Below are 14,527 nucleotides of genomic sequence, written 5' to 3' on the forward strand. Positions count from 1 at the left end.
GCGAAAGGGCCCTGTGCGAGCGGGGTACGTGTATTCCTGGGGTTCGCGTGACGTTTTACACGTGAAAGGGCAACGCCTGTGCGCGATACATCACAGACGCGCTTACGCGCTAATGGCCTTTGGTCCAATGAAATCGCATACGTGTGCTGACGCGCTTACGCGCTAAGTGCCTTTCCTCAAATTACACGCTGACGTGCAATTTTTTCATGTTCCAAATCACTCCGTATCAAGCTGGCCACGCATACACACACGGAAGACCACGCTCCTGCCCTGAAGGCCATTTTCCTGCCCCCTAGAGCCCCGAGCACGTCCCCACCTGCCATCTGCTGCTGCCTGACTGTCTGCTGCCCATGTGCCCTGCTATTTGGTGCCTGCACATCAGCCATCTGCAGGGGTCCAGTTGCTGTGTCCAGCCCTGCTGGAACAGAAGACTCCCGACTGGGATACCATTGCTCCACAGCCCAGCCCCAGGATCCAGTTGCCCACCCACTCCTGCCTCTGGGGTTGCCATGTCGGGCACATCTCCATCTGGCATCACTGGCAACCCCCAGCCAGAGAGGCAGAGGGCCACCAGCTTCACTGCCACCGAAGTTGGTGTCCTGGTGGAACATGTCCTGGGGCATTATGATGCCCTCTTCGGAACATCACGCGCCAACAAGGAAGGACGGGAGAGGATCTAGGACGACGTAGTGGTTGCCATCAACGTGGATGGGGTGGCAACCCGCAACTTCAAGCATGTCAAAAAGCGCTGGGAGGATTTCAGGTCCAGGATCCTCCACAAGGCCCGGCGCCTCGTGGAGGGGAGCCGGGCACGCATGAGTAACATCCAGATGAGGGTCTTGGAACGCATAGGCCCAGCGTTCCACGCCCAGATCCTTTGGAGGCAGACCCGTCTGGAGTTGAGCGGTAAGTGGCCAAGCATTGCTCTGTGAGACAGGGCATGTTGCAGTGTGCTGGTAGTCTGATGCTTGCCTGTATGTGTGACATAGGTGATGTATGGATGTGTGTGTGCAGGGACATCATGGTCATGCATGTGATACCAGTTATGTGTGAACCACATGGTTGGTGCATGTGTTTTAATGCAACATGGGGAGCTCTATGCGGAATGCACACATGAAAGCATGGCTGTCTCTGTTCCTGGACATGAAGGGGGGGTGAGTAATGGGTGCTGATGTCATGTACATGTATTGTGCACATGTGTGTGTGTGTGCCTGAGAAGTGTGTGTGTGACTTTGAAACGCCATGGATGCATGTGACTTTGAAGGCAACATCTTGGTTTACAGGGGCCCTTCTACATGGATGTTGATGTTGATTGCAGGCGCCGGGACTGTGTCTGCATGTGTGTTGTGTGCATTCACCCATGTGTTGTGGAATGACAGGATAGAAGTGACATTTGACAGTGCCACTCATGTGTTATTGCTTCCTGTCAAGGGTATATTGTACTGTACTCTGATGCTTGTGTTCTATGTCTCCCTCTACACAGCGTCAAGTGAAGAAGAGGGCAGAGACGGCACTGTGGAGCCAAGCGGCGGGGATGCCTCCACTGGGTGGTGACGCAAGGCCCAGCCACCCTCCCAGGAATTGCCATCATCCGGGAGCGAGGGGGCTGGTGCTGCGTCTGCCACAACGGCTGTGGCAGAAGGGCCAGGTGAGCCCCCACAGGGGCTTCCAATGACGGAAGACGGTGTGGAGACATCCAGGTTGGTGGTCTCCACAGAGGAGGAGGAGCCCGCTACTGAGCCGCACATGGGGCCTGGTGGGGGTAGTACCACTGGTGCAAGTGGTGCAGGCCAGGAGACAGCACAGGTCACCGTGGAGGGGCCTGTGCATGTTGCTGTACCTGACCCTGTGACTGACCCACCATGCACCAGCAGGGAGGCCCCGTCCCAGGCCCGTCCGCAGGTAGGGGAGAGTGCCATGTCATCTGCCTCTCCACTACCTGCGGACGAGGGGTCCCACAAACGTATGGGCTCCGTCCTGCGGGTATATGCGGGACATGACCAGGGGTGCAGGGTAGTCCCCTGTGGTGTGGGCTGCTTGCAGGGGCCGTGGAGGGTGTAGAGGGAACTCCTGGGAGGACCCACACTGTCAATTCACTTGTAGGACTCTCCGCGCACCCCTGAAATACATGTACCCTGCTGAAATCGCGTGTGAGACTTCCCACGAACCCCAGTTATACACGTACCCCACTCGCACAGTCCTTTTCGCGTGTGAAACTTCCCGCGAACTCCAGTAATACACGTACCACGCTCGCACAGGGCCTATCGCGTGTGAAACTTGCCACGCACCCCAGTAATACACGTACTCCGCTCGCACATGGCCTATCGCGTTTGAAACTTCCCGCGCATCCCCGAAATACACGTACCCGGATCAAATCGCGTGTGAGACTTCCCGCGAACCCCCACAATACACGTACCCTGCTCCAATCGCGTGTGAAACTTCCCGCAAACTCCAGTTATACACGTACCCCACTCGCACAGGCCCTTTCTCGTGTGAAACATCCAGCGAATCCCCGTAATACACGTACCCTGCTCCAATCGCGTGTGAAACTTCACGCAAACCCCAGTTATACACGTACCCCACTCGCACAGGCCCTTTCGCATGTGAAACTTCCTGCGCACCCCCGAAATACACGTACCCGGATCCAATCGCGTGTGAGACTTCACGCGAACCCCAGTTATACACGTAGCCCGCTCGCACAGGGCCTATCGCGTGTGAAACTTCATGTGAACCCCAGTAATACACGTTCCCCGCTTGGCGTTTGCTGTTTGGCAGCCCTGTAAACTGGTCCAGGGTTAGCACAGCCCTTTGCGCTGGATTGGGGATTTTGATGGCTTTTCCTTGCGCCAGGGCGTTCTTGAGGGCGTAACTGGCGCTGCTGCAGGGTCGCTGTGCCACTCTGTGCCACGGATGGTTTTGGAGGCTAAAATCCATGAATACGCTGTGCGCGGAAATCGATTTTAGCGCACGCAGCTGACGCTGAAATTCGCACGCGCACACTGTGCGCCAGCCGCGTGCGCCACTTGTGTGCAAAATTCTATGAATTACCCCCAAAGTATCCACAAAGATAATCAGATGTATCCACTTTCCATTGGTGAACGTCTGTACTAAAGAGCGTCTCATTGCACAATGGCATTTCGTATCATATGTTTGCAGGTGGACCTTACAAGAAAGTAGTGGCAGGCTTGACATCGAGGTCCAAATTGCATAAAAGATATCTCATCAAAGCATTCCTTTCAAGCTTTTTCTTTAATAGAAGGGTCTAATACCCCCTCAGTAATGATGATGTCAGCATTTAATACAGTGCTTTGTTTTGGATTGGTCCTGCTTCTAAGCGCTGTAATAACTGTTGTACTACCATTTGAATGAGGATCGATGAAGGGCTGAGCTTGTACTGCTGTGAATCCAAAGTGTAAAGCACAGGCTTTTCCCATGCTAGAGCGTTTAACTCATGAGCTATCCACCAGCACCCAAACACTATACACACTACCTGGCTTCATCCTCTGGCACATTCACAACTTGATACCCCTTAATGTCCACATGGGCAACCCCATGCAAATAAGGAAAGGGCCTGCGCTCCTGACATGTGTGTCATTGTAGATCATGCAGAGGGGCAGTGTTCATCCCTCAATCCTTTTCAGAGCCATACCGGGGATTGCTGTGAAGTGCATCTCATTTAGCAAGGGTCACGTGGTTCCTAATAATGAATCATGTGGCACTCTGGCCACTCTGCTATGCCTTAGAATGTTGGCAGGATGCCCGAGGCCTTCCGACCAGACCTTCACCTTCACTGCATGGTGGGATCTAGGCTTCTAACCCCCAGGGTATGTTTTGTGGCATTTGGGGACAGGTTTAACAAAAAAAGAAGTGTTTGCCTTCCAGCTCATTCAGGGCAAAAAACACGTAATACAGTACATTCATGACAGGACATTGGTTGCATTAGTTGGAATAACGTCCTTTCATCGACAGTTGTCATTTTGATGGGTTTTAACAACAAAAAAAACTCATCAAAATATACAGGGGGATTGGGAAAGTGTATATAAGGCGTGGGGGGTTCGGGAATAGTTAAAACAACACTAGTGGATGGGGATTGGGGGATCAGACCCCCATAAATAAAAGAAATTACATTTCAATTAGTTTTTTCGTTAACAAAATACTCGTTAAAAAAACCATCAAAATTACAACCGTCAATGAAATGTCATAGATTCCATTAGCTATGCAATTCACCTAGCAAATGTTAATTCAAGGCACCACCTTACATAACACCGGCCAGTGGATTTTAGAGGACTAATGCGAGAAATATGAGAGCAACAAGTATCACCAAAAATGCATCCTTCCACTGCAATGTAATGCAAGCCATTGCTCAAACGTGTTCAAGAGGTCTGCAGCATCACCAGACCCTGACATGTAGGCTCATTACTCTAGCCTCTGCGTAGCTCTCAAATATCATATCTGGGATGAATGAATGGATTAAAGAGACTTGTATACAGATATTAACCACCAACCAACAATCTGAAAATAAAATCAGATGGTTTAGCTGACTGCCTGGGAACTGGGTAGGCAGATCAACCCACCACTACAAAGAACAGGGCAGGATATCAAGACAGGGTTGGCAACCTGGGGTAAAGTCAGGCTAGCAATCAGCTGATGAAATTAGATTTCTCGACAACAGCATGAGAATTCACAGGATGCATTAACCCCTGAGACGCTGGAGGAGTCTGGAATGAAGCGGTCTATAAATCACCAGTTGTAATAATAATAAAAAATGACAAGTTGATTACTTATGATAAAATATATTGGAAAATAACATGAATTTAGCTGTCGATACTAAAGAGGAAGGCAGACCCTGTTTACACATATTTACAATGATGCAACTGAAAACCTTGGATTGACTATTTTTTTAAAAACATTTTTAAATAATAAGAGCTCCATCTCTTCGAGAACAAAACAATGGATATTGCGAGTTCTATTGTAATGCGCACTAACATCCACATGTTGTGCTACACATAAAAATACTGTTGCTTGTGCTTTTTAGTTCTTGAGACGTGTGCGCTGCTAAAACCCTTCAGGGTGCACCTAGAGGGAAGATGGGCAAGCGCACATGGGCACAGCTCAGAGCGAACATTGGTATGGCTCAACACTTGCTCGCTGATTGATACAATTCATTTTGTTTAGTGCAGAACCAAGGGGTCAATGACCAACATCTGACGAAAGTGCGTTTGGATCCTGGACTTGTGCCCTGGGTTCAAGAGATTAATTCTTTTTGCAGTTTTGGCTATTACATTAGGAATAATTGCAGGCAAGTGTCTTTGTTTTGTGTGGTTATTCCAGTGGAGTCATTCACTCCATTTTTGATCTCTTCAACATCAAGATGAAAAATGATGCAGTGGTAGAGGTGTGTCAAAAAAAGAAGTGGAACTGTGGCTCTGGTGAGAAAAGGGGTATCTGGGAGGAAGCACGTGGCAACATAAATGGGCCAGGTTGACAGCATGGTGTGTGCAACAGACACAATGAGATCCTCTGCTTTGTTTTTCACTCATTTCACATATTTTGTCAGTCAGTTGGAACATTCATATATGTCCTCTACGCACTGATCTTAACTATGCTGCAACCCATACTTAACACCTACCTACACAGCAGCTGTGTTAGGAAATCCCAGCGTTCATACTGGAAGATATGGAAATTACATCATCCTCGCTACCTTCAACAGAAACCAAGATGGCGGCAGTTTGGTTCCGTTTTTTCTAATGCTCCGGGCAGGTCTAGCTTATTCCAAGATGGCGACCTCCTCAAGCCAAACGCTATATCGGTCTCGTTGAGACCCAGGTAGGTGCGTCGCTACTTGCTACACTCCCGTGCAGCCTCATAGCAGCTCACGCTCCTACCTTTCGATCATTTGCCTTTCTGACTACGGTCTTTCCTCCCCCTTTCTCCTCGCTAATTCCACCTTCCTTCCCTTCCAGTGGCGTTATCCCTTGCCACTTCCTCCCCTCTCCTTCCTAATTGTGCTTCAGCTTCGCTGTGCCTCCTTGTTCCTTCTCCTTGCTCCGGGTGTCGTCTCGCCCCGTTGAGCGTCCTGGTACTTTTCCTTGCTCTCGGATTCCATCTAGAAGACAAGAAGATTGTCCTGTTCCGGACATTCCTTCACGAGACTCGGCTTCACGGAGCTGGATTCCTTTTCTACTTCAGCTGGACAATTCGGCCAACATTTATAAGGACTCATCACCAGACCTGCTCGTATTTGGTATCCAAGCACATCGGGTTTTATTCCCCAGAGGGTTTCCCGAGGGTGTCGCCCATGAGGCGCTTAGAGCCCATTTATCCTGGTCTCTTCAGCGCCTTCTGGGAGGCATACCACAAACTTCGATGCTACAGAAACAAACTCCGAAGGGACCAGTTCTGTGAGTACTATCTTTGTTTATATTGAGAGCCTAAGAGATAGCGACGCCATGGATCAACAAGTCCAGAAACTGATAACCACGGTTCAGACTCTCAATACCAAAGTACAGACACTGAGAAATGAAAATAATGTCTTACGCCAAATGGTTATCTCACGGAATGAACTTCCCCCAGGACCCTTGCCGATGGGCAAATTTGATGGCAACCCAAAAAGAGTTAAAGAATATTTGGATTCATGTACGGTACAGTTTACTTTGAAACCTACCTACTTTCCCACTGATAGAGCCAAGGTTAGCTACATGGTTTCAAACATGTCAGGTAATGTGTTGGCTTGGGCTACTCCCCTTGTTACCACCAATAATCAATTGATGGATTTGCAGCAGGATTAGTCAACAGTGTTCAGGCCATGATTGGCTGGAAAGAACTGGTGGTTACGGCTCAAGAACAAATCCTGGACTTAAAACAAGGCAACACTGAGTTACTCTCCTTCATTACACAATTCAAGCAACTTGCTACAGAAACTGCCTGGTCCGATGATGCTCTCATCACAGTCTTCAGAAGAAATGTATGCGAAGAATTAAAGGATGAGATATCTCGAGTGGCTCGACCCCAAAATCTGGCAGAAATGATTTCCTTAGTACTCCAGATGAATTATCGCATACAGGAAAGAAACTCGGAATGCCGCAAGAATAAAAATAAGCCCCCAGCCTTCACTCCACATAATGAGTCTACAAGGAACATCACCCGACGCGAACAAAGCAAAGACGTTTCTCCGCAAGATGTGGAACTTTACAACTTGACTCAGGAGGAAGGCTTATACTACTTCCATGAGCAGTTGTTCATCCCAAATCATGACCTCAGAATGAAAATCCTACATCTTTGTCATGATCACAAGACGGCTGGACACAGAGACATTTCCACCACACAAGAACTAATTGTCCGTTATTTCTGGTGGCCTGAAGTACGGAAGGATGTTAAAGAATATGTCGCCTCATGCATAACTTGTCTTCAATCCAAAAACCCCAGGAGATTACCCATGGGAAAACTCGTTCAACCAATGCTACCTACTCAACCTTGGGAAAGGATCTCAACGGATTTCATAGTTGAGCTCCCTCCTTCCTCCCAACACACCACCATCATGGTGACCATTGATTCTTAGACCAAATTAGCCCATTTCATACCTATGGCTAAAGTACCTTCTGCGGCTCAAATGGCTCAATACTTCCTGCATACCATCTTCCGTCTGCACGGACTACCAAAAAGTATTTTGTCCGACAGAGGACCACAATATATATCCGCTTTCTGGAAATATGTATGCCAGTCTTTGGGAATACAACGCAGTCTAACTTCTGGTTACCATCCCCAATCTAATGGCCAGACTGAAAGGCTTAACCAGTCATTGGAACAATACCTCCGATGTTTCATATCAGCCTCACAAGATAACTGGAGTACACTCCTGCCTTCCGCGGAATTTGCGTATAATATCGCCCATCATTCCGCCATACAAATGTCCCCTTTCTTCTACTCCTACGGATTTCATCCCTCTGTGTTCCCGACCACAGTGCCATCATCTACCAAGATCCCTTCTGTCGATGCCCTGGTTGCTGACATCCAAACTGCACACTCAACATCCCTTTCGTCTCTTTCGGAGGCCAGAGCTAAAGCCAAACAGCAAGCAGACAAGAAACGATCACAGGAATCCAGTTATCAAGTAGGCAACCTGGTTTGGTTAGCCTCAAAATTCCTTCCCAAACATTTAATACCTACTAAACTTTCTCCTCGCTACTTTGGCCCATTTACCGTTCTCAATAACATTGGTAAGGTGGCTTATCGCATCCAACTGCCCCAAACCTGGAACAGAATTCATAACGTTTTTCATGTGTCTCAACTCAAGAGCCACATTCCGGACAGATTCCACAGAAAACAAAATGCTCCTCCTCCACCAATACTCTCTCCTGCTGGACCGGAATTTGAAGTCGCGGCCATCTGTGACTCCAGGTATCACCGAGGAACTCTACACTATCTTATCGATTGGAAGGGCTATGGACCTGCTGATCGGTCTTGGGAACCAGCCTCTCAGGTACATGCTCCTGCATTGGTCCGGAAATTCCATCGCACTCATCCCTGGAAACCCGGACCATTGGCCCCGCGGGGGGGGCATACTGTTAGGAAATCCCAGCGTTCATACTGGAAGATATGGAAATTACATCATCATCGCTACCTTCAACAGAAACCAAGATGGCGGCTTTTTGGTTCCGTTTTTTCTGATGCTCCGGGCAGGTCTAGCTTATTCCAAGATGGCGACCTCCTCAAGCCAAACGCTATATCGGTCTCGTTGAGACCCAGGTAGGTGCGTCGCTACTCGCTCCACTCCCGTGCAGCCTCATAGCAGCTCACGCTCCTACCTTTCGATCATTTGCCTTTCTGACTAAGGTCTTTCCTCCCCTTTTCTCCTCGCTAATTCCACCTTCCTTCCCTTCCAGTGGCGGTATCCCTTGCCGCTTCCTCCCCTCTCCTTCCTAATTGTGCTTCAGCTTCGCTGTGCCTCCTTGTTCCTTCTTCTTGCTCCGGGTGTCGTCTCGCCCCGTTGAGCATCCTGGTACTTTTCCTTGCTCTCGGATTCCATCTAGAAGACAAGAAGATTGTCCTGTTCCGGACATTCCTTCACGAGACTCGGCTTCACGGAGCCGGATTCCCTTTCTACTTCAGCTGGACAATTCGGCCAACATTTCTAAGGACTCATCACCAGACCTGCTCGTATTTGGTATCCAAGCACATCGGGTTTTATTCCCCGGAGGGTCTCCCGAGGGTGTCGCCCACGAGGCGCTTAGAGCCCATTTATCCTGGTCTCTTCAGCGCCTTCTGGGAGGCATACCACAAACTTCGATACTACAGAAACGAACTCCAAAGGGACCATTTCTGTGAGTAATATCTTTGTTTATATTGAGAGCCTAAGAAGCTGCTTCACCAGGGTATGCTACTAGATAGATGAGTGCTGTCATGCAGGGCATGCTACTAGATAGATGTGTGATGTAATGCACACATTCTACTAGATAGATGTGTGCTGTCATGGATAGAATGCAGTCATTTATTACAACATTCTGGATCCCAAGACTGAAAGTCTTATATGCTCAGGTCTGACAGAGTCCTGGGGATGAATAGTCTGTGGTCTTGAAAAATTCCACAGGAGTGCATTACAAGAGCCGAAGCGACTAGTTGCTAATGCTCCTACTATAAGTGCACACCTGTTCTGTGGCATGAAGATTCAAATGATGTTAAAATAAAGCCCAGTTGAAATGGCCTGAACCTTTATTAACTGTATCATATGAGAATGTAACCTGAGACAGGATATTAACACATTTTCAAAAAATACATCCAGGCTGAGATGTCATGCATGCTTCATGAATGTATGGTACTTAAAAACTGAAGGGTAACTCCCTACTCTACCTAGAACTGGGAAGAGAAAATCAAAAACAAGGAAGTGTGTCCCATGAGGGAAAATTAATATGTGTGACTTAATTTTACATTAAGATGGTTTGTCGTTGAGCAGTGAGCCGACGCGAGGACACTACGCGAGGACTACTAGTTGGCGAGTAGTTGCACCCAGTTCCAGGTGATCCTCCCATAACCATTACAGATTGAGACAGCGTGCAGTGAACTATTTCACTGCTGTGATCTGAGCCTCTTTCCTGCTGGGACACACTTGCTTGTTCATGAATGTATGGTAAACAGATTACAGTTTGGTTTTAACTGCCATAGGGTGGTGAAATGAAGAGGTATGCTTTAATTTAAAAAATAAATAAAACGAACAGTTCTACAGTGGTGAAGGTGGTTGTAAAAAGTAGTGGCTCTGGCAACAGTAAAAACATAAAAGTAGCAGTACTCCATGCCTGATAGCTCCCGCTCACTTGTACCTCTGATAATGAGGCCATGTGGGATATGATACATGCTCAGATGACAATGCATGTATGTGGCAGGGATCTGATTGAAAGCTTTTCATGGAATCTGCCTTTGCCTCGCTTGCGCTATTTGAAGTTTGGGCAACGCCCAGTAACAATGGGATCACTATCTCTGCAGGACAATAACTAGCAGCAACTGGACACTTCAGCTGTAATACCCAAGATGAGAGGCTTTCACAGAAGGACCAACTTCAGGGCCCAATTAGAACAAGGGCCTTTAGCAATGTCTATGGGATGTTACTGCACTGGGATGGCACACCCCCTGGTTATTATAGGTGTTTGTCCCCCGGGTGAACTCAAAAATATTTTTGTCCACGAGCTCAGGGGGGTTTTGCATGCGTGGATGATTGTTCCAGACATACACATAAAATAGGGACTACTTTTAGGTGCTAGACTACTGGAAATAAATCCTTGGAATCCATGCTTGTTTCAGGTTTATCAATTATCAGGAAGATCATTCTGCATTTATTCCACAACACTTTCCATGCACGTGGAATATATTTTGAAGAGCCTCAGCAGTTGTGACTCTTTTATGGTCGGTAAAATCACCTGGAAATTGCATGAACGTCACTAGCGGTGTTTCTTTGCTTATGACTGTCTGTTACCATGATTATAATCAGCAGGTCTTCCAAGCAGTTTGATGTCTCAATCCAAATGATCTGTTTGGCTAGATGCTCTGCTACAGATACTAATTATGATTCTATTTATTTTATTTCAGTAAGTTCTTGCTATGCTATGTTTTTTGTGCGTGTTTATTGTGGGTTTACACAACTCTGTCACGTAGTTTCCTTGTTTTTGTGTGGCGGTACGTCTAGTACGAAAGGTGAGTCTGGGACTCTGCTATAAGGCACTGACGTGGCCTGCTTAAGCTCCATTTCAATTTTGCAATCTGCCCAACGTGCCACATAGCGTGAGCAGCAGCTCCTCTCTTTGGGTCATGTATTCTCAGCAAAACAATATTGTAGCAAAGGATTTAGAATAGTAAAGCGATTTGACTCTGACCGATGCCACAATGGAATGTTTTCCACAACTTGCTGAAGATGTTTCCCATAAACTCGCCCCCCCACCCTTGTCCTTGCTGACCTGTTCTCTCTCAGCACTGTGCACCTAGCCTACCGTAGTCTTCTGGGCCCAGGTACCTGCTCACCCTGCCACCCTCCTGCACTGCCTCCGGGCTACCCCCTTGCACTGCGGTCTGTATCTGTACCCATACAGCCCTCCCCCGCTTTATTTCTCTCTGAACTTATCAGCCCTACCCTGTCTGCTGCCTTAAACCCAGCTCTTGCCACTTGCTGGCTGCACTTCCACTGTTTATTGCATGCATTTATGTATTTATTTGTTTATTTATTTATTTATTTATTTATTTATTATAATTTATTCTGTTTTCCCATTTGATCCGCACTTTCCACTGCCCCCTCTCCCATGCACTTGCGCGTTCTCAATGTCACTGGGCCTAGTAAGATCATTGTTTTGTTCTCCCCGTTCCCCTTCCTTGCCTTGTCTCGCTCTGAAACACTTGTGTATGAGTGTGATATAAATAAAATATTAATCATTCAATCAATCAATCAATCAGACTATGCCCAGAAACCCTTCACATCTTGTCCTTCAGACTCACAGAGCCCATTGGTTCCTGGATATTGTTTCAACCCACTGTTATACAGTCATCTAGTTGGTCTTCAACTCACACCCCCACAACCATAATTCTAGTCTAAGCAATTCTACCACTTTGTCCCCTCATTGCCCATCCTCATCCTTAAAACAATGGGCCTCACTCAATGCCTGTTCAATCCATCGGCATGCTGCTGAAGTCAATGATTTTATTATACAGCATAATCTTTCCTTCTTAGCGTTTTTGGAAACAAGCCTGAAACACTACTCAAGGCCTTCTAATGCACTGGCCCTCCCTGAAAACTACTCTATGTTGGCAGCTCACAGAAATTCAGAAAAAGGAGGAATGACATCGTCTTTAAAAATGAGTATTTCCGTCACATGTCAGGAGATTACTGGTTGTGAAATTCTTTCGGAAGCATGTAAAATGAGTTTAAGCAGGACACTTGTATACTTCTTTATCATCCACCATCATGCAAATCTCTTTTCTCACTGCCCCTTTTTGAAGTAGTACTCTCATTCGTGAAACCCAATTCCTCCATGCTTTTACGCTTTTACTAGGAGATTTTAATCTAGATTTCAATGATGCTGAAGATACTCATACATCAGGTTTATTAATTACTATCACGATTATAGACTTACTTTCTATCCGTACCCCCCCCCCAACTCATACCGGGAGGACAGCTCAGGGTCAATGTGCCCGCCTTGGAAGCAACACGACACAGAGCAACACAGGTTTGATCCCTAGGTCCGCGCTTAGAAACCTCTGGGTATTAAAGCGCATTACAAATAACCAAATATAAATTAATAAATATAAAGTGGAGGCACTTTAGATCGGTTCTGTCATGTCATATTAGTCCCTATCTCTTTCCTGTAGACTGGACTGACCACATGGCTTTTTCTTTTCTTTTATACATTTATGTAGTGCCTAGACTCGGGGGTATCACAGTGCTGGTACAGTAGTGAGGTAAACAGATCATGAGTCGCACGTGGTGGAGAAGGAAGTCATGTAATTATAGGTGTAATTGACATTGTGTTACAAGGCATGCATTTGTATTGGGGTGAGGCTGAGCCTGGTGGGTTTAGATATATTTGTCAAACAGCCAGGTCTTCACAAGCATTCTGAAGGCAGAGAGGGATGGTTCATAGCACATATGTCGGGTGTTCCATAGTAAGGGAGATGTGAAGCAGAAACTGGAGCCACTGCCCATTTGCTTCTGTATCTTAGAATTAGCTGAGTGAGGTTGGAGGAGGAAAGCAGGGGTGTATGTTAGTTGTGGTAGTAATGCAGGGCTTGATGTATGAGAGTGCATCGTTGTAGACACAGCAGTGAGTGATGGTCAGGATCTTGAAGTCAATTCAGGCTCTGATGGGGAGCCAAGGGCTAGCGCGTCTGGTTGAGAAGATGTGGTCAGAGCGTTTGAGGCCAGTGGCTGCTCTCAGTGCCTTGTTTTGCTGTAGTTGGAGTTTGGTAAGGTTTTTCGAGGTGGTTCATGAGAAGAGAGCATTGCAGTAGTCCAGTTTGCTGCCTATGATGGCTCTGGCCAGAATAAGGCAGTTGGCTGGGGAGAGGAATTGACAGTTTAGGGTGATGGGCTTTGATGTGTAGAGTGTGGATGAAACTAGGGCATTGACATGTTTGATCATGTTCAGTTTGGCGTCTAAGTAAACACTGAGGGTTTTAACATGCTTGGAGACTGGGATGTTGGATCCATCAATGTCAAAGGAGGCAAACGCTGGGTTATGTTTATTGAGTTGGAAGGGGAGGCCTACAACAAGTAGCTCAGTCTTTTTATCTTTAAGGTGGAGATTGTGGGTGACCATCCAGTTCTGTATAATGCTGTAGATCTGGTTTATGGTGGCTGAGTATTGGAAGTGGTTGCCAGAGATAGGTAGTAGGATCTGGCTGTCATCCGCAAAGTTGGTGTAGGTGATGCAGAGAGTGTGCAGGTGGTTGAAGAGAGGTCTGGTGCAAGTGTAATAGAGAGTGGGTGAGGTGCAGGAGCCTTGTGGGACACAGAGCGGCACTTGGGTGGGATCAGCGGCTGCATCACCCGAGAAGACTTGTGATATGCGGTCATTGAGGAAGAATTTGACCCAGGCGCACGCTTCATGGGAGAAGTTTAAGTTGGAGGAAAGGTGTTTGCAGAAGATGTTATGGTCAACCAGGTCGAATCTGGCTGGCATGTCAAGGAGGAGAGGGATGGCGAGGTTATCCAAGTCTCAGATGGTATCTAGGTGGACTTTGAGATCAAGGAGGGCTGTTTCCATGCTATACTTGGGGTGGAATATGGATTGTCTTGTTCTTAGTAGGTGGTGTTGCTTGAGGTTTGTTTGGACCTGGGCTAGGCTACCCGGTCTAGTATTTTGAACAATAAGGGAACTGTGGTGATGAGGTGGTAGTTGGTGGGGAGGGTACAATCAAGTGAGGATGGGTAACCCATGCTGTTTTGAGGCAGGTAGGGAAAGCTGGTTGCAAATTAGGCATTAATGAACCCAGCAATGGAGGGGGCAAGAGTGGATACAAAAAGCTTGACAATACGAGAAGGCAGGAGTCTCCT

Source organism: Ambystoma mexicanum, chromosome 7q, assembly GCF_040938575.1.
Source record: "Ambystoma mexicanum isolate Mex_15411 chromosome 7q, UKY_AmexF1_1, whole genome shotgun sequence".
In the NCBI taxonomy this organism is placed as follows: domain Eukaryota; kingdom Metazoa; phylum Chordata; class Amphibia; order Caudata; family Ambystomatidae; genus Ambystoma; species Ambystoma mexicanum.